The sequence below is a fragment of the Triticum dicoccoides genome, chromosome 6B (genome assembly GCF_002162155.2).
Source record: "Triticum dicoccoides isolate Atlit2015 ecotype Zavitan chromosome 6B, WEW_v2.0, whole genome shotgun sequence".
Taxonomy (NCBI): domain Eukaryota; kingdom Viridiplantae; phylum Streptophyta; class Magnoliopsida; order Poales; family Poaceae; genus Triticum; species Triticum dicoccoides.
This window is the reverse complement of record NC_041391.1, coordinates 90,812,549-90,833,188: the sequence shown is the minus strand read 5'-3', so window position 1 is coordinate 90,833,188 and position 20,640 is coordinate 90,812,549. Positions and strand designations below refer to the sequence as shown.

The following is a 20,640-nucleotide window of genomic DNA, read 5'->3' as shown; positions in this document are numbered from 1 at the left end:
GACCACGAAGCTGGCGCGCGTGCGCGAGCACAGCCGGCAGCGAGGAAGAGTAGTACACGGTAGGTCGCCGCCGCTCTGGTCCCAGGAAGGCCACCGCTACTCCACTCAGTCGACGCCAAGCTTGGTGGCGTAAACATCACCGGCGGATTAGCCGCTTGACGGCGACGTGGAGGCGGAAATCTTCAGAACCTTGTGCTCCGGAGGAGGAGGTTATTGAGGTGGATGAGGAGGAGGCAAAGGCAATGGCCGGCTTTCTCGGGTTGATGGCCGGACATGGTGGTCGGGTGCCGGCGATCGTTTAGATTAGGTTTACAGTAGGTTTTAGTCCAGTTTGTGCGAAATATGTAATGAATTTCGTCCAGTTTGTAGGAATTTTTTTGAAATGTAATGAATTTCATCCAGTTAATTTAAAATTTGCTTTGTTTGCACGAATTTCGTCCAGTTAGTTCATATAGTTGTTGAAAGGTATGCGGGCAACATCGGATGGCATCCATCAGTGTCCTCGGACAGATGCCAGTGTAAATTTGTGGTCCAGCGCCAGATATGCCCTAAATATCATGCTATAATCGCTAACAATGCTCCATTATTTGGCAGGGAACAGTTATCCCTCGATCAAAATCAGAACCGCGGTGTTCGGCACTCCTCCCGCGTAAGAGTGTAAACTCTTGCTTACATAAAAATGGAGCAAGTGGACGGCACTGTAGCACGTCATATCACTCGAACTAGCCCGCCTAACGAGCGGGAAAGCACCGCCCTCATCATTTTGTACCGGATTTCTATCGATTGATCGCGCGAAAATGTTACACTTCGCAAGTTCTAAAGGAAAAGGCGGCACACTTACGACTCGTACGTGTCGCACCCCCGACAGTCCGTCTCGCACGCCGCTCACCAGAGGGGACACGCGTTGTCTTGCAATTTCACTGACATGTGGGACCGCAATTGAATAAACCGTCGATAGCCGAAATCTAATCGCTCGGCGGGCGTCGGCTGAGAAGAGAGAAACGGGGGAGGGAGAAGAGATCGCCTGCCCGCCGCGCATGGACTCCAAGAAATATATGGTGATAATGTGAGGTGGGCCGTGTTGGAGCACTACTGGAATCTGGCACTTTGCGATCTGCCATGGCAGATGGCAAAGGCATGGTGGGCGGATGGCAAAGGCTTTGCCATCTGCCAGCAGATGGCAAACAGTTCGTCTGAAACCCTGCCGGTAAAGGCTTCTTTGCCATCTGCTGGCTGGTGGCAAAGAGCCTGTGGCTTTGCCATCTGCAGATGGCAAAGCCTCTTAACGGGGTTAGCTCCGTTAGAAGGCTAATGGCATACTTTGCCATCTGCCAGCAGAAGGCAAAGGCTGCAGACTCTTTGCCATCTGCCAGCAGATGGCAAAGGCTGCAGGCTCTTTGCCATCTGCCAGTAGATGGCAAAGAGCCCAAATAGGCCAGCCCAAATGTTACATGTAGATGACACGTGGCCTCTTTGCCATCTGCCAGCTGATGGCAAAGCTCTTTGCCATTTGCCAGCAGATGGCAAAGTGACTATATTGCCCCATTTAATTTTGTTTTTTCTTATATCAATTCATTTTCACAGAAATCAAACACAAATATATTTATATGACCAATATAGCATATTCAACACATATTACCAATAGTCATGAACACATATGTATCCAACACATGTTACCAATAGTAGCAAGTTTCATCCGTACATATACATAGTTTCATCAATATTACACAGTTTCATCCATAGGTAGCAAGTTTCACAAGGTCAAAACAAAAACTAAATACAAGCACTCCATCAACCCAAGCTTCCGTGATCTTAAGCAAATCTGTAAAATGGGAAAGAAGAAAGTTAGAAGAAGAAGACTAGAAGAAGAAGATTATTATGATGCAACTAAAATGTGAAGATTATTATGATGCAACTTATATCTATAAAATAGGTCATTTTGGAGCTAAGTATGGTTATTATGTCATTTTTAAGCTAGCTAAGCATACTAAGGGCCTGTTGGGTAAGTCGCCAGCTCCCAGCTTCCACGAATCCGCGAGCGAAGCTGGCCCGAACGGCCAGCTCCAAGAAGCTGGCTTCCTAGATCGAACCAGCATCGACGTGCAAAAACTTGGAGCTGCAGTTTTGTCGATCCCAGAAGCTGGATTCCTGGAGTTGGCGTTATTTACGATCGAATGCCACCGCAAAGTGCCTCACATACCGGTTCGTTATGTTTCCCTCCGATCTGGGCCAAGCCCATCCTCTCTCCTCCTGTTTCACACCCATCCTACTTGTTGAGCCGACTGGGCTCCAACCCGCCTAGGCAGGCCGGCCTGCTAGCGCGACGAGAAGCCGAAGTGATCGAGCCGAACGGTTTTCCATCGATCTCGATTCGTGGAAGAAGCTGGCGATCGAAAACAGAAGTTTGATTTGAGGATTTCCTGGAGCCTGGGAGTTGCCGAACAGGCCCTAAGTCATTTTGGTGTAAAACATGCTAAGGTCATTCTAGAGCTAAGTAACATCCATGACCAACATGTATTTAAGGCATGATTACCGTAACATCCACAGGATCTGAAATGAAAGTGAGCTCACCACCTAAAGAACGAACTCCTCCCCAGTGCTTAACGCCAGACTGTAAAGCCAGCTCCTTTTACACCACGTCAATTTCTTCCAACGTCTTGATGTGTTTGCTGAAAAAACTGGAGAAAAATAAAAGATGATTATAAAACTAAAATAGTTTATAAGGAGTACAACAGGTCCCTGTTCCGCTGCCGGATCAAGGATGGAGTAAACTAAAACACTTTGTTGTTAAAACTACCCCTCCCTATTCCGTGAATCGACTGACAAATTCCATTATCAGTTTCTTCTTTTTGTAATGCATACATACGCATAGAGGAGTATGTAGTATAGAAGTTGTTGTTGCTCAAGCAGTGTATATGTACGCACCTGCATCTTATATAGACATAGGCTTGAGATTTCTATATAAGATGGACTGAAGAGGGGTGCTTAGAATTAATTAATATAGTCACCTTTTTCGAGTAGAATACAAATATCAACCTCAATGTCCTTGATCCGTTGGTGCTTCACTGAGTTGACAGACAAATATTCCATGTTGATGTTGTCTCAGTAAACATTGTACAGTATGCGAGTGGATGATGTAGCTCCTGCAGCAGCTGGCATAACCAACATGTTTCAGCGACATCGTGAGTTGTGGCATGGTACTTGGCTTACACAATAGACTGGGACTCGTGATGTTCTTATTTGGAAGACCAAGAAATGATATCATCGCCCAAGCATACACAATCCCCACTACTTGTTAGCAAGAATTCTGTATTACTCTAAAATAAAATAACATCTATGTGAATTGTACGCCTCATTTAATTCATGATTCACAACAGCATGGTCCTATAAATACAGTGAATGTACACTGACAACATACAGTTTCTGCAGTTGATATCTAACTAAGACATCTCTTCCCAAACTACCAAGATTAAAAAATTGTCCGATGGTTAGCACAGCAGACGCCAGCCAACATAATGGTCGTCCTAAAATATTGTCGTGCCCAAACAACAAATAAGCGACAACTAACTCTAGTTGTTCAGGGCAAAAGACAACACAACATGTGAATTGCACACGATCCTTGTACTTTTATTTTGGCTGCAAGACTTTCACATTCGTACAAAATTCAGAAGTTTAGATACAGAAAAAAACATCAAAAGTGCAACAAAGTCACTTCAGGTGAATGATTAAATCAACGATTTTTTCTTTCTAATCAAACCATAAAGTCTACACAAACTATTTGAGAAGCAATTGAATTAGGAATAGAAGACAATGAGAAACAGAACAGAAACATACAGCCTGCAGGAACGTCATGTGTCCGTTGACTCGTCGGTATTCTTCAGGTCCAGCGAATTAGCCGGATGGTTGCACGGGTAAAACTACTTGAGCTGCTGGTTGCGCTCCTATGGATCCGTCTCCAGCGAGCTTTGTAGGGTACGGAGATCCTTCTCTCCTGTGACCGTGAGCCACTCCTTGCCGGGGCTGCCATCGACCATGGCTGTAGGAGGTCACCGGGGTGGGTCTCTTCTCTATCAGATCTGAGACAAACCATACAAAATCTATATTAACCATCAAGTTAGCATGGCATATATTTACACAGAAACAACACAACATCCTAATTGATAATTTTCCTTCTTGCTTATAGTTCTAATTTTGAACATGGCACAATGATCTATTCCCCATTTTAATCTTGAACAACACAACAAATTCAATCTGTGACACGCATGTCTATACACCCAATCTGAAATCTGTGAAGAGCGGAAAAAGTGAGAAAGTACCCTCGGTTATCCCAAGTTTCTAGCTAAATGGAAGGTACATAAATATGCATTGCTGAAGTCAGAAGCATGAAATTTAGCAAAATCCCAGAATACAAAGTTCATACCTGCATGGTCGTCTTGTTTATTAGTCGCCATTGTAACCCTAGAATGCAAAAATGCATTACTATCTTGCAAGGGCTTGATTGACTATAGTGTAGCCTGCTCATAAACAGCCAAACAGGCTCGACATGCACAACCCTAGAAAAACTTCTGCTCTGACAAATGGTAAAAATCATTTTGTAGGTGACTCAAGTTTTACCCCGCCTGCAAGAACTGAACCTCCTCAGCAACATCACAAATGTAGGACAAGGCATGTAACTGACATTATTTTGAGGATGAAAAAATGTATATATGCCTTTAGATTCAATAACTCAATTATCCTTTAAAGGTTTTACTATCTATTTACGACCATACCACTTAAGCATGAAAGATAAAAGTTTAGGAAACACATATATGCAGTCAAGATGAATGAATCAAAGAGAGGAGATATTACCTTGGGGATTACATCTTCGTTGGAGTGAAGTGCATGCCCATGTCACAGTAGCATCTACTCTGATATAAATAACCACATTCGGATTTCCACGACTCAAGTTACAAGTTCTAATGGCCCTGTAAATAATTAAGCATGGTAGTGAGAATGCAATATATAGAAAACAACACAAAATTAATCTAAAAATACTGCAGGGCAACGGCTTCATCATCACATTCGCTCAAAGCTAGCTAGAAATGTAAGTACAGAACTCATCTCCAGAGCCGCCGGCGCCATGGGAGGGATCCTCCGCCTAGCGTCGCGTGCTGGCCCGCCTGCGCGTCGGGGAATCGTCGGATCCGCTCGGATCCAGGCGCAACGAGGGTCACTGAAGGAGCAGCGAAGCAATCTCGGGACGGGCCTCCATGGCGGCCTCCTGGCAGCGGGGTTCGTCTACGGGGGAGAGAGATGGGTGAGGGAGTAGGGGAGGAGAGGAGAGAGGGCGGTGGCGCAGGGGCTCACCATAGCCGCGGGTGTCCACGGCGGCCACCACCGATCGAGATGGAGCACGGGCATCATTTCCGCGCAACCCTAGATCAAGAGACACGCATGGGAGGCGCGGCGAACAGATCTTGCGTTGCGGCGAGGGGAAGGGGGAGGCAGCGGTGGGGAGCTTACGGAAGAGGATGAGGCCCCCGAAGGCGCCGGCGAGGGAGGAGTAGGCGACGCGGCGGATGGAGAGGTCGAGGCAGGCGTCCCACTTGGCGTCGAGGTCGTACCGCGGTGGGATCCCGGACCTGGCGGGCGGGGACGGCTTCGGCGCCGGGGCCGGGGCGGGGGCGGGAGGAGCGGCGGGCGCCGCGGTGGCGTTCTCGGGCGACTCCGCCATGGGAGGGAGGGAGGGAGGGAGGAGAGGATGGGACGAGGGTTTCTCGCAACATGGGGAGGTGGACGGGGGGAGGAGGAGGCGAGGGGAGGTGGGGTGGAGACGTGACGCGAATGGGGGAGGGAAAGGCGGAGGAGGGTTGGGGGTGGGGGGCTACTGGGCCGTTACAGCGCCGTTATCCATTGGGCCCCACCCACTTCTTTGCCATCTGCCAACAGACGGAAAAGATTCTTTGCCATCTGCTGGCAGATGGCATAGAGATGGGTTGACAGGCCGTTACAGCACTGGACCCTGCCCACCTCTTTTCCATCTGCTGGCAGATGGCAAAGATTATTTGCCATCCACTAGCAGATGGCAAAGAATTGGCTGATGGCATCCATGTTCTTTGTCGTCTGTCAGTTCTTTGCCATCTGTTTTTTATAAGCAGATGGCAAAGACGTTCTTTGCCATCAGCTGGCAGATGGCAAAGAGCTGGCTGATGGCAAATTTCCAGTTTCCAGTAGTGGAGTCCGAACCGCTTCCGGAGCCCGCTCTGACCCCCTTGGACCCTCAAGACGCCAGCTGCCCGCCACATGCATGCATAGCAAGTAGTACTACTAAAAAACTAGGCTATAAGCCCGCTTATGTGGAGGAGAGAGAAGCATTGACAAAGTCAAGGAGTGGGCTCTGCAAGAGCCCGTCTCTACACGTGCTCCTAGGTATAAAAAATAATTCTAAAAAAGGCATAAAAAACAATTGTGTCTAAAAAAAGAAAGGTAAAAAACATTTGAGAGGAAATAGATAGAGAGAAAGTGAGAAAAAGTTGTAACATTATAGCCAACCTTATAGTCAACAGTATGGTAGCATTACATGAGGAAGGAGGGAGTGGTGCACATGCCAAGTTCACTGGGCTGCTGTGTTTCACACTCCTCCGTCGTAACAGTGGAAACAATAGCTTTCATCAAAAATAAACAATGAATACTCGTTGCTCATCCTCTATATCGTAAAGAATACTTTCATTCTCCGACATGTGGGACGTCGACCATCCTAGTCCACCTGCCATGCACAAAATTATCCTGGTCTACCCCAGTCGTATCGCAGGCCCAACCTTTCCCACTGTAAGTTATTCGAACGAAGGAACCATCATGACTTTGTTGAATTCCGCTTCTTCAAGAAAACTTACTGTACCCGCAATACTGCTACGACACACGAAGAATGGACGGCACTGTACCACGTCATATCACTGAAACCCACTAGGCCAAACTAGCCCGCCTAAGTCATCTATTTTGGAACGGAGGCAGTACGTCTCTGCACTGCTATGATTTTGTGTTGTACGTATCTGTACTTTTGCTATGATTTTCCTACCCTATGAACCAAATGAGGCTTGAATGTATCCGTGTCGACTATTGTCTGATCGATCGCTAAGCCTACAGTTTTAGGAGCTAGGGCTATTGGTCGATCAACGAGGGATAAGTATAAGCATACCATGAGCTCATCAGCCCCAACGTTTCTCTTCGGTGAGTGTTTTGCAAGTACTATAGCTCGCACGGTAGCTAGCCTACTAACACCAAGAATCATCAAACAAGCCCTGCTGATATGATGAACAGTTCAAACTTACATCTAAGCATGCCATGTATTACATCAAAAGCTGGTGAGGATACATCTGTTTCCATAACTCGAAGAGGGTTCGGTATGATTCACTATCAAACAAAAGTAGCAAGTACTGCCCACACAAGACAATGCACTATCCCTAAGATGGGTTGATAACATGCATTGTTCTAGTAATTAAACACATGGCAATGCAAACTACCCTGAAGGATTAGCGTGACCAACTATTTCTTATCATCGATCTCTCGGGCAATGACTGTAAGTGCATCTAGTGCCCCTTAGTGATTTTGGTGTATTGAAGACTTATAGGTTAAGGGACTAATGCGTTTGTGAGTGTACATAGGTCTATAAGTCTATGAGAAGTTTGATATTTACAGAGAAAGTCGACCCTAAAAATGAAGTTCTTCAACTGAAGACTTTGATATTCGGAAGACTTTGTGAAGACTTTGAAAGTGAAGAAATTGGTGTGACCTTGAAGACTTGGTATTCATTTGTGGAACATGAAGCGTGAAGACTTTTGTTTTCGTAGTTTCATTTTCTCTTTCTTGAGTCATAGGAAACACCGTACTGTTAAAGGGGGTCGAGGAAATACTAAGGAAAAATTTCCATGTGATGCTCAACTCAATATCCTACACCTACCAATCCCTTCGAGTGAAGCCTTTGGAAATCTCATACAGTTCAGTCACTTCCTTTAGTGACAGAGACGAAGTTCTTCTGGTCGCTGATGAATTTGCTCTGACTAAGGAGTTAGGAATTCGCTAGTGCGGATTGCCTACACAGTGAGGAACATGATAGCCCTGAGGAATTTGAGAGTCAAATTTCCGACCATTGCTGTGCTGCGCGCCAGCTGTCCCAAAATATCTTATCCACCTAACGATCATATCATTGAGGGGCATTTATGTCTTATCATGTCGGTCTGCTCCCTAGGCTATAAATAGCCGCCCCCTATAACCACTAGCTGGTTGGCTGCTCCGGAGAGAACTTGACACTTATCATTTGAGAGAAACCCATCCTCCGAGGACTTTGAGCGAAAATCATCGAGTGAGGAAAATCCCAAAAACCCAAACACCTCCAAACCCAAAGTGATTGAGCATCACTGGAGAAATTGATCCTGCGTGGATCCGACGCTTGTTACCTTTGAAGACTGTGCTTCTTCCAGACGGTTAGGCGTCAAGGTCTAGAGCATCCAAGAGGAATTGTGGATCGCCGAGTGACCAAGTCTGTGAAGGTTTGGAAGTCACCTGAAGACTTACCACGAGTGATTGGACGAGGCCTGCATGGTCTTAGTTCAAGGAGAATACGGTGAGTACTGGGTGTCCTGAGTTGCGGCTTAGTGACTGGGTGTCCGGGACTGCTTGTCCTCGAGTTTAAATACTCAGCCGCTCCAACCAGACGTACAACTGAGACAGCAGTTGGAACTGGTCTACCAAATCATTGTCTTCACCAACCTAACTGGTTCTATTTCCTCAACCCTTTCATTTCCTCATTACTGTGTTGAGTGTTTGTTCATATCTGTGTTTGAAGACTTTGACTGAAGACTTTCTCAATTCCCTCAGTTCAATTTCTTCAGTTTGTTTGTCTTCATCTTGTGTTATCCTGTGATTACGCTTTCTGTACTCTGTGCTTGTCTTCATTTCATCATGATGACCATGCTTGTATTCCGTTATGCTTACTTCTGAGTACTTATTCCGCTGCTAGTAGTTCTTCGCTAAGGAATTTCCTCACCGGCAAATTCCTCAGTGAAGAATTCATAAAAATCGCCTATTCACCCCCCCTCTAGTCGATATAACGCACTTTCAATGACCACAGCACGGACAGCGGCATGGGAATCGATCTCTGGGGCGATGTCCATAGGACTGACCGCGACATCGGAATCGATCTCTGGGGTGATGTCCACAGGATGGACAGCGGCATCGGAATCGATCTCCGGGGCGATGCCAACAGGACGGGCCGTGACATCGAAATCATCAAGGACGTCCACCAGCACCTGCACACTCCTAACATATTAGCAAGCACATTGCAAATAATCAAAAACCACAACTATGTTAATAAGCCATTATTTTTTACCTTGTGCAGCTCACCGGGGGATCTCATCCCTCCGGGGGCCATCTCCTCGTCCTCGATGGGGGCCATCACCTTGCCAGGGGAATACTGCTTCTCAACAGTGACTATCTTCTCAAACTCGGCCTTGAGCCTCGCATAGGTGGCCATCACAGTTCCTGGGGTAGGCACGATGGGGCCCTTGCTGTTCTTCCAACTTTCTTTGAGGACTTCGTCTGCCAAAGTTGTCAACTCTTCGGCCAGTGCTTGTTTCTTGGAGTTCTTCGTCTCCATGGGTTGGCCCGCCAACATGGTCAACTCGTTGGTTGGTGCTTGCTTCCTGGATATCACTGTCTCCAGTGGGTTGTCTGCCGGCAACTCTTTGCCTAGTGCTCCAGGATCCATCAATGAACTGACAAACAAAAAGCAATCGAAAGGAAACCACAATCGCAATGAAAACGGGAAAAGAATAGGATGTGAGAATCGGTTGGTGCTTCACAAAAATAAGATTCTTGGAATGACAATATAGCAGCATAACTGATTCGCCCACCTTTCCTTCGAAGCTACAGAAGAAAAATGGCAGAAGTGAGTAGCCTGGAGTGAGGTTTTCTTCAAGAAAGGGAAGAAAGGGCTTGAACGAGCGTTCCAGTGAAATGATGGTTGCTTCGTCCAGTCCAACTTGGAGGCCACCTTACCACTGCTGGTAAAGGTGTGGGTTTTGTGATATGACGGCCACACCGGGGTGATAGGTGAGTCTCAACTGTAGCACCTCGTTGTGATTTGGTGGATGGCACGCGGTCCTGGATGCTTTGAAATGTCCTGCATGTAGATAGAGCGGCTAGTCATATATGAGTGCTCGATATTGTGCACCGCGACCAAGGCGGAGAGGAAAACAAGGGAACTACGTAATTAATGCATGAGTTTAATTAGGGTAGTTTTGTAAAGTACGAGATACATTCCTCCAATCGCAAAATGCCTTGGTTTATGAGATTTGAGATTTGAGCCCAATAAACCGGAAGGGAGGGAGTACTACACGCGGTGTAGTCTAGTCACTTGTTGAAATCTCTAGAAAGGCAAATACTCCTTTCCGGTTTATAGGGCTATACTACTCCCTCTGTCTAGGTGTGTAAGTCATCTTACGAAAACCAAAATAGTCCCAAAACACTTAGGCTGGCCATAGTGGGGGTAACATAACTAGTATCATGTACTTGGGACTCGCAAACATGCTTATGTGGCAAACAATTAAAGAAGAGAGAGAGGGTAGTAGTAACATAGGTAGATACCGTAACATAATAAATGTTATGCTACTATGTGTCATGCATGGCAATAAATGAGACCATCTATGATACTACTTTAAGATACTATGCACTATAGATGTAGTATCATACACTAGTATCATATGCATGATACTAGCATATGTTACTCTCCACTATGACCAGCCTTAGGCACGGTGCATTAACTTCTACCTTGTTTCTTGTTTCTTGACATATCAACCAACAAGAGATGAGAGGTGTGCATGATTTTAATGACTTGCAATGGCTAGTTCATTGCATGCAATGCTATTAATTAGCAAATAACATTGGTGACCCTAGGAGGAAACGGTGCTAAGTGCGTGGACCTATGCAAAATGAGTATCAACCAATGGATGATGGAGTTTAATTGTTAAATAATAGCAATTTTGTCTCATGCAAGAGCCTAGCTAGTATATGCGTGCTACAAGGCACCGCACCATGCGAGCGTTCGCAACTGCCACGTTCGGGTTGCGCTTGGCTCTTTGCCTCTTCGAGAAGACGAACAATGATGTTACTCCTACTTCTATAGTATCGAATTCACTGCTGCATGTCCGTCCACCTCGTGCGGGAAGGATAGCGTGTAGCGAAAGCTTCTACTTACTGCTCCTGCCTTTGCGTCTATTACAGGTGGGCCCAACAGGTGGTTGGCCCTCCTGTCATGCAGCCAAAGGCAGGTGCAGTTAAGGCACCGGAGGTCAGTCCGCGAGGGAGAGGGCGTTGTAGTAATCAAATTTCTCGGTCTTGTACGAGTTGACGCGACACATCAAAGCACTGCACTCAATATAAGTCTTATTACACATTTCAAATGGACTACAACATATGGATGTATGTAGACATATTTTACTTCGTATGTAGTCACTTTTTGCAATCTCTAAAAAGACTTATATTTGGAAACGGAGGGAGTACAACGCATGCATGCATGTCGTGACTTTCCTTTTGATACTTGCATGTGTTGATTTGATGCACCTTGCCAAATTTTGACTATAAATTTAACTAACCAAATTTTCATGCATGTCACAAAAAATTACGAGGCTATTTGGATTGTGACTATGTTTGTCTTATGTTGCCACATTATTTTTCCCACACTTGCCACACTTGCCTAACCTAAGTTGCTCAAATTGTTAGACACACTTTGGCTTGCCTAAGGGAATCTTGCCACAATTTTTGTGTCTATGACATGTGGGGTTCACTGCTAATAAAAAAATTCTTGTCTTAGGTGTGGCTAATAAAAAAGACATAGGAACGGAGGGAGTAGAAAATATAAATAATAATGCATGTTGGGGCAACCCACGTTTCTGCTAATTTTAGCCGTGGGCTTGTTCACAATTTTTACGAGGGGGTGGTTGTTCATTTAATGGAGGGACTTGTACTACCAGACTTGAACGATACAAAGTGCGACCTGGCACACCGTAACACCACTTGGAACAAGCGGATAGCTATCTCAAAAAACAATCAACAACTAAAAACCCGACCTGGGATGTAGTAGTACACAATTTTAAACGATTGTTTTGATGGAGTGAAAAAGGAAAACTACCCCACTACGTATATATAGGCCGGAGCCTCCGCGCTTGCTTGCTAGGGTTGCTCTATTCACACACTCTCATCCTCTCCAGATCTAAACAAGATAGGGGTAGTAACACTTTCTTTCTCCCTTAAAAAACACTGGCTTTCTATCCACACCACTGGTTACAGATCCGGACATATCCCCCTCCGCCGGTGAAGGGGAGGAGGGGCAGTGTTTAGGACGTCGTCGACAGCGAGGGAGGAGACCCACTGCCGGCCGCACCATTATCTCTGGCCGAGCGCCGGCGCGGGAGGTCCTCCGATCCCTTCGTCGTTGCCTGTGGGCGGATTCGGCCTCCCGCCCACCTATCCACATCCCGACGACCTTCAGGTATATCTTCGTTCGAAACTGCCTTAGCTCTACTTCCCCAGCTCGCTACGTCGATGCATGTGCATCATTTTCTACCTCTCAGCCCCTCTCGATCGGATGGTCCAACGTCACCTATTTTTTTCTATTGTTAGAGGTAAAGCTACTTCCTGGAGTCAAATCTTTTACTCCCTCCGTTCGAAAATACTTGTCATTGAAATGGATGTATCTAGATGTATTTTAGTTCTAGACACATCCATTTTGATGACAAGTAATTCCGGACGGAGGGAGTACTTGGTTCAAACAAGAAACAAAGTGGGGGTGGGGGAATTTAGTATGTACATCGTACTTGGTACAAACAGGAAGGAAATGGGGTGAAAGTAGTATAGACTGGTCATCCAACCGGTATCTTGGTCGAAAAGGGAAATCTAGGGGTAACGCTGTACACAGTGGTATGACTAGGACTAGATTTGCTATCCAAACATAGGAGTATGTGGCTAGAGTGAACAAAAATGGGACCAACCTAGATATGTTTCTTGGATGTTTGTTTCTCGGGGCAACAAACTATGAATCGCCACTTTATGCCCCTGTTTACGTACATGGTGCTGGACTGCTGGTGCACCCACTGTCCCATGCCCTTATACCAAATATTTAGCTGTTCTTAATCTAATGTCCCTGGTAAAAATGAAGCCATGCCACTGTTATAAGCCATGACAAGTTTAGCCAAATGTTTTTGCCTGTAATTGTTTGAGACTCTGACTATTTCCTCTGTACCTTTTTGTGCAAACAGGGATATCCAATTCACCTAGTTGCTATTGTGACCTTTTGGTGCACTGCACAAAACTCTTCTTAAAAGAAGTGACTTTTGTGTTGTTTAACTGGAATGTCAGAATGGAACAGTTGGTTCATTTCGGTGGAACTGCACAAAGGGAGATCTGTGTTCCAATCCTCATCATCCATATTGGCTCCATAACCTTCCTTTAGGTAAGAATGATATTTAATGCATGTGTTCATCTCTATTTTTCGACTGCCATGAAAAAATAATGCTATTTTTTACTAGTACACTTGTACTCCCTCACTGACAAAACCAATTCTGAATTAGAAGGCCAATCATGTACTTGGTTTCACCAACTGGTGAGGAGAAAGAGAAATAGAGCATGAAGAGGAAGAAGAAGAAGAATAAACAGTGCCAAGGCGATCTTGCCGAAGCCAGAGGCCTCAGTCGAGGCCATTCAAGGGCTCCGGCAACGACTACCTTACATGTGAGACGATCCTCTAGGGAGCCCTTACACTTCTGTTGTCTCACTTAATTAATTAGGAGTACTTAAGTACCACTAATGCATTACTGTCTAATTTTCCTGTCGGAGTTAAACAAATCTTTAGTAGGACCCTATGTTGAATCATGTACGTGTGTATGCTTGTCTATGGAGGTGAATCATGTGGTGGAGCAGGGAGGGAATATTATTAGTGTCATGACATAATAATGCTATTGTTTTGCATGTCAATTTATTGCCATTGGTTCAATGAGGCAATGTTTTGCGTATTGTCCATCATGAATTTGATGCTATAGTTTGAGTAATATGCTAATGTCTTCCTATCCTTTCTCACTAAGCTAATGAAGGTTTCACCTTGTTCCTACTTGTGCAAACAGGGATCATGTTGTGCCAATCATACATTTTAGTGGAACTACACAAGACAATACAATGAACTGTATCCCAGCTAGTGCTTTAACTCTGCTGGAAGTTCTTGATGATCTTTCGATATAATCTCAGCATTGGTAAACAAGAGTGATTTCAACCATATATTTGAAGTGCACAAAAGTATATACTATTGTGTGATTCCTGTGAGTGCTTTATCATCTCTTATGGGACTACATGAATAAGCTTTTTTCTCAGGTTGGTACGGGCCTAAGGCCTTCATCCATATTAGTTTGCTGTCATCTCTATTTGTATCATGCTACTATCATGAGAAACTCATTTATCTTTGCACGTTAAAGTTTTGCAACCTATGATAAATGGCAATGCTTTGAGTGTTGAGCTAATTGGCACTGATTAAATAAGCTATACCTCTCTTTAAGCAAGACTACTATGTTGCTAACTTTACCCATTAAGATAATGAGGGTGCTTCTATTTGTTAGTGTATGTTTCATCAACTAGTCCCACTATTACAGTAATCTCACTCTCTCAATATATGTGCCAACAGGGATGCTCGATTTTGGTGGAACTGCACAAAAACTTTGGGTGCTTCATTGCATCGACGGCTTCCGTCCTTTCCTGTCAGTCGCTAATCTTGGCTTGCTTTCTTCCTTCGCTGTCAGTCGCTTCGCATATCTCGGCTTCTAGTCAAAGGAAATAGTAATTGATATGCTACCTCACATAGGTTCGTACTGGTCTTTATCTTGATTATTTTGCTTGTCATATGTATTGGTAATTTGGTATTGTGCTACTGTTTGACAATTTCACAAAGGAGTAATTTGGAGCCTGAACTCGCAGGTAAATCATTATGTCGGGTGATTTCAGTAGAACTGCACAAAATGATCAGATGGACATGTACTTATGATGCTGCTATGTACTCCAAAGTTCACTCGGACAAGCATCGATGTTGACAAGAATAAGTGCCTATATTCATTCGAGTATCAACCGGCGTCAACCAATTGTCAAACTCCAAGTATTAGGAGAGTGAACGCCAAAAATATTGCTTGGTGCATAGCCCAGAAAAACGCAGTCCAGTCTTTGGTCCCAACTTGTGCCTTTTGGTTATCGGCACATATGGTAGCGAACAATATGGCATGGAGTCTAAAGATTCCAGACAAGTTGGTTGACGCGTATATTCATCTGGCACTTAATCAGTCTGTACGCCAAGGATGCTCCATTTCAGTTGAACTGCACAAAAAATTTGGGTGGTTCATTTTCTCAACCGCCTCCTTTCTCGTCTGCAATGTAGAATTTTGGCGAGATACAGGACCAAGATGAGCCAGTAAAACTAGTTGGATGAAAGTAGCGGCCAAGTTGCTCAAACCTCCCTCGGCACGAGGCCACTATTTGAGGATAAACCTACAAGCAAAATTCAGATTGCCTGTGCTGCCTCTTATGTACTCGAAAGTTTATTCGTACAAGAACTAATTTTAGCAAGAAGTACCTCCGATTGAACACCATTTACCAGTCTGTACCCTAGGTAATTAAAGTTCGTCCATCGATCATATTGGCTATGATCTCAGTCATTTGGATGCATAAACATACTGAACATGTGTATATCTAAATCTTTTTGTGAATTATGTATGAATATTGTCGTGTGATCTATCAATCATTTGGATGCATAGATATGCTGAGCTTGTGTATATATGAATCTTTTGAGTTGTTGATAGTGAATGTGGCTATAAATATTAACGTGTCTTGTGAACCTGAGTTTGATATGAATGTTTACCTTTTCTGTTGTATTTGTGTGTGAACTTGTTAGTATGCCTACTGTGGGGTATGTGATGTGTGGGTGTCAACGACACACCTTCTTCCCGAGAAGAATTGCACCTGCTTTGTTAGGGTAGCGGCGGCGCATTAGCTCTTTTTAATCTTTTTATTACTCTGTCTTCCCCTCTCCCCCGCTCAACCCCTGCCGTAATATTTTCGGCCTCAAAACAAATATAGTATTGCGTTGTTTTGGGGGCTTGATGAAAAATCGGGTGCTGGTTTTTGTAGGTTGGCCCGCCCAGCAAATGGGCTGCTGGTCCACCACGACGGACTGGGAGGCTAAAAATTCAAGTTGTATGGTGCAGAGGCAAGTAAAAAATGCTATCGAGAGCCATCCACTGAAGAAAAAAAATCACTCCTGATGTGCTTCTTCAGTCGTGCCGCGGGCCCCCTCTTTAATCCAGTTCGCTCGGGGATCTGGTATCATTTTTTTCAGAGGGCGAACAAGTATCATCTAGGCCTAGGTTTTGTATTTGAACATGCGTAGCCCACGACATACGGAGACAGTGATTTCAACTTATTTTTTGAGGTCCATACCGGCCTATGGGCATTTTCTTAAAGATCGGCAGCCCAATGTATTTTTTAATAAAACGCAGGTCTCTGTTCTATTTATCTATATATAAGAATAATAATGTTGTGTTCAATTTATGTTTTCCCTTCTAACCACATTATATATATTTATATTATTACTATTATCGTATATTTTATAGAGACCTATATATACATTATAAAAACATCCCACGTGTTATTAACTTATAAAAGTAAATGTTTAACGGAAGTTGGCAAGGAAAATTCTGGTTGTTTTGACTCACAGGCAAGGAAAATCCTGGTGATTACGTACAAAAGCTTGCGAAGATTTTAAGGACCAATTTAACAATAACGCGCTCATTTTTATTTTGAGCAATAACTCGCTAATTTGTTAATTATATATATATATATAATGTGCCTCTCCGGTTTATTCTTTGATATTAATTGCTCCTTCTAACATAACAATATATAATGAGCCCACCTAATACGTGTATTTCAAGGAAGTGCAAATGGGCTGGGATTTCTTAGAAAATATGAATGGGCCTGATTGACGCAAATTATTTGTTCACCCAGCCCAGCAAATGGACTGTACATTCTAGAAAACATGGGTTAAATATATGCCACATTTTTGGAGGCTAACATGTGGGCCAATAGGTCGAAGCCTACGCAGGGCGTTGTCAACTTGGTCAACAAATGAGTGTGTCATCCACAGCCATTGGATTTTTTTCCAACGGTCGGCATGCACCTTCAATCTCTCGTCTTCTTCCTCCAGCATCGCCGGGACCGCCTGGTCTGGCCTCCGGTGGCTAGCGGCTCTGCTTAGCACGCATCGCTGTGAAGCGCTACCCCACCGTCGGCCAGGCTATCCCTCCACCCCTCGACACCTCGTGTTATTCTCCACAGACTGCAGCCCCACACTGCAACAGAACCAGTTATAACCCTGCTCTTCCTCTCAATCTGCGACTCCACTACCGCGTCTTCCCATCTCCGAGTCGTTCACGTCCGGGGCCTCGCCGTCGTCCACCGCCTCGTTGTGCTCGGTGCGGCATGATCAACAAACGAGAGTCATCGGAAGAGGACTGTATGTGGACAGCGTGACGGCTGGGACCGACGAGGTCCATGGTCGCAGCAAGGAAAGTTCCTCCTTATTAAGCTGAAAAAATGTTTCCTCCACCTGACAGTTGGGACCCACTGGCTGTATCTTCGCATGGAAGGAAGTGCCTCCTTGTTTTGTGAAAAAATTACTCATCCCGTTGACAGCTGGGACCCGTCAGATTTGGTGGCTGACTTGTGGGCCTACTAAGCGGACGTGTACGCATGGCTTTGTCAACTTAATCAACAAATGATTCTAGCAGCTGGACCATTGGATGTTAATCCAACAGCCATTCTCCTTCTTCAACCTCTGTTCTTGCTCCTGTCTCCTGTGGGCGGCACCGCGGTTGTGCTGCTGCGCACCCGAACCAGTGAAGTTTCCCACTCCTCTCCGTCTGCGACTCCACTGCCCCGTCTTCCCCATCTCCGAGTCGTTCCAGTCTGGGTGCGTTCAGCACGGTGTGGTCAACATGGTCAACAACCGAGAGTCATCGAAAGATGACTGTACGTGAGAGGCTGACAGTGGGGACGCACCACGCCCATGGACGCATGAATGCAACGGAACACGGTATGGTCAACGTGGTCAAGGAACAACTTCCATCAGAAGTACACTGTACGTGGAGAGTCTGACAGCTGGGTCCACGGCCGCAGCAAGGAAGTGCCTCCTTATTACACAGAAAATAATGATTCCTCCAACTAACAGCAGGGACCCACTGGACGGGCCACCGTATTTTGCAAAAAAACGTTTGCCCCTGACTGCTGGGACCCCCTGACGGGCCACCGTATTTCGCGATAAAAAAAACATCCCCCCTGCTATCAGCTCGGACCCACCGGAAGTGCCTCCTTATTAGGCAGAAAAAATGAATACTCCCCCTGCTAGCTGGGACCCACCTTGTTGGGAGGCTGACTTGTGGGCCCACTAAGTTGACGGGGACGGAGGGCTTTGTCAACTTAGTCAATATGAATGATTCTAGTTGCAGTGACTGTACAATGTCCATCCAACGGCCATCGTCCTTCTTCAACCTCTGGTCTTCTTGCTCCAGCCGGCCAAAGCAGCGCCAGTCATGCCGCCTGCTCCTGCCTCCCGTGGCCGGCTATGATGTCGCGGAGGCCTCACCGCCCCCTACTACTCCCGCCGTTGGCCAGGCCATCCCTCCACTCACCCACACCCCCTATTATTCTGCAGCGACGGCAGCCTCACACCGCAGCCGAACGAGTGAACCCTCATACTCCTCTACGTGTGGGCATCCATAGCCGCAGCTTCCCCGGCTCCGTGTCGTCCCCTTCCTAGGCCTCGCCGTCATCCACCACCGTGGTGCTCTCGGCGCGGCGTGGTCAATATGGTCAACGACCGACTTCCATCGGAGGAGTACTATATGTGGAGAGGCTGACAGCTGGGTCCACGGCAGCCGCAAGGAAGTGCCTCCTTATTACGCGCAAAATAATTATTCCTCCACCTGACAGTAGGGACCCACCAGACGGGCCACTGTATTTCACGAAAAAAACGTTTCCCCCGCTATCAACTCGGACCCACCGGAAGTGCCTCCTTATTAAGCAGAAAAAAATGAATACTCCCTCTACTAGCTGGGACCCACCTTGGTGGGAGGCTGACTTGTGGGCCCACTAAGTTGACGTGGACGGAGGGCTTTGTCAACTTAGTCAATATGAACGATTCTAGCTGCACTCACCGTACGATGCCATCCAACGACCATCGTGCTTCTTCAACCTCTGGTCTTCCTGCTCCAGCCGCCCAAAGCAGCGCCGGTCGTGCCGCCTGCTCCTGCCTCCCGTGGCCGGCTGTAATGCCGCGGAGGCCTCGCCGCCCCCTACTACTCCCGCTGCTGGCTAGGCCATCCCTCCACTCACCCACACCCCCTGTTATTCTGCGGCGACGACAGCCTCACACCGCAGCCGAACGAGTGAACCCTCATACTCCTCTACGCGTGGGCATCCACTGCCGCAGCTTCCCCGGCTCCGCATCATCCCCTTCCTAGGCGTCACCGTCATCCACTGCTGTGGTGCTCTCGGCGCGGCGTGGTCAATATGGTCAACGACCGACTTCCTTCGGAAGAGTACTGTACGTGGAGAGGCTGACAGCCGGGTCCACGACATCCGCAAGGAAGTGCCTCCTTATTACGCGCAAAATAATTATTCTTCCACCTGACATCAGGGACCCATCGGACGGGCCACCGTATTTCACAAAAGAAACGTTTCCCCCCAAACTATTGGGACCCACCAGCTACACCTTCGCACGCAAGGAAGTGCCTGACAGTCGGGATCCACCTGGTCGAAGCGTACGTAGCGTTGTCATTCTGGTCGCGAACATGTACGTACATACTGGTGGATGTAGAGGCGCGCACATGTCGTAGTAGAGGCGTGCACGTGTCGTAGTAGAGGCGCACATGTAGCATGTACACGTACATACAATGGCCAGGGTGCAAGAAAGAAAATACGGGCGGGGTCTCGAACGCCTACAAGCGCATACATACGGCCAGGGCTCGTGTCATGGCTGGGCCGGAACGGAGAAACAACATCATCGTCGTGTTCATGGGGAGGCAACAGAATGCGTCGTGTTCATGGGGAGGCAATGGAACGCGTGGGAGCCAACCGGCTTGGACGGAACAGGCGATGCAAATAAGGCCTGGCGTGACGCAGAACAGAGGAAACGGCTTTGTGTTCGACCGGCCATATTCGAAATGGGATCCTGTTCATCGGGAGGGGTCTGGCGTACCACAAAACGGAGGACGGACCTCCTACGGTCAAAACAGGGGTCCTGTTCATCGGGAGGGGTGTGGCGTACCGCAAAACAGGACTCCATGGGATGCTGTTCATCTCCACTGTCGACCTCCTCCAGCCTCCACGGGCTACCGTCGACCTCCTCCAGCCTCAAGGCTCCTGTTCATCCAGCCTCCACGGTGTGCTACTCCATCGGCTACTGTTCAACCAACCCTCCACGGGCTACTGTTCATCCAGCCGTCCACGGGGTCGTAATGTTCATCCAGCCCTCCAAACCACGGGGTCCTATTCATCCAGAGGCAACGCCACCGCTCACTGTTC

General features: G+C 46.5%; 1 long non-coding RNA gene across 2 annotated transcripts; it reads right to left on the bottom strand.

The window, feature by feature from the left end:
- Positions 1–2,577: 2,577 nt before the first annotated feature.
- Positions 2,578–4,954, bottom strand: LOC119321696. Of its 2 annotated transcripts, none has more exons than XR_005155151.1 (5): positions 4,849–4,954; positions 4,421–4,619; positions 3,835–4,076; positions 3,009–3,152; positions 2,578–2,678 (listed from the first exon to the last, which is right to left on the bottom strand). It is a non-coding gene; the product is annotated as an uncharacterized LOC119321696 (long non-coding RNA). The 2 variants fall into 2 exon arrangements; XR_005155150.1 differs by having other exon boundaries at positions 2,578–2,669.
- Positions 4,955–20,640: the final 15,686 nt, after the last annotated feature.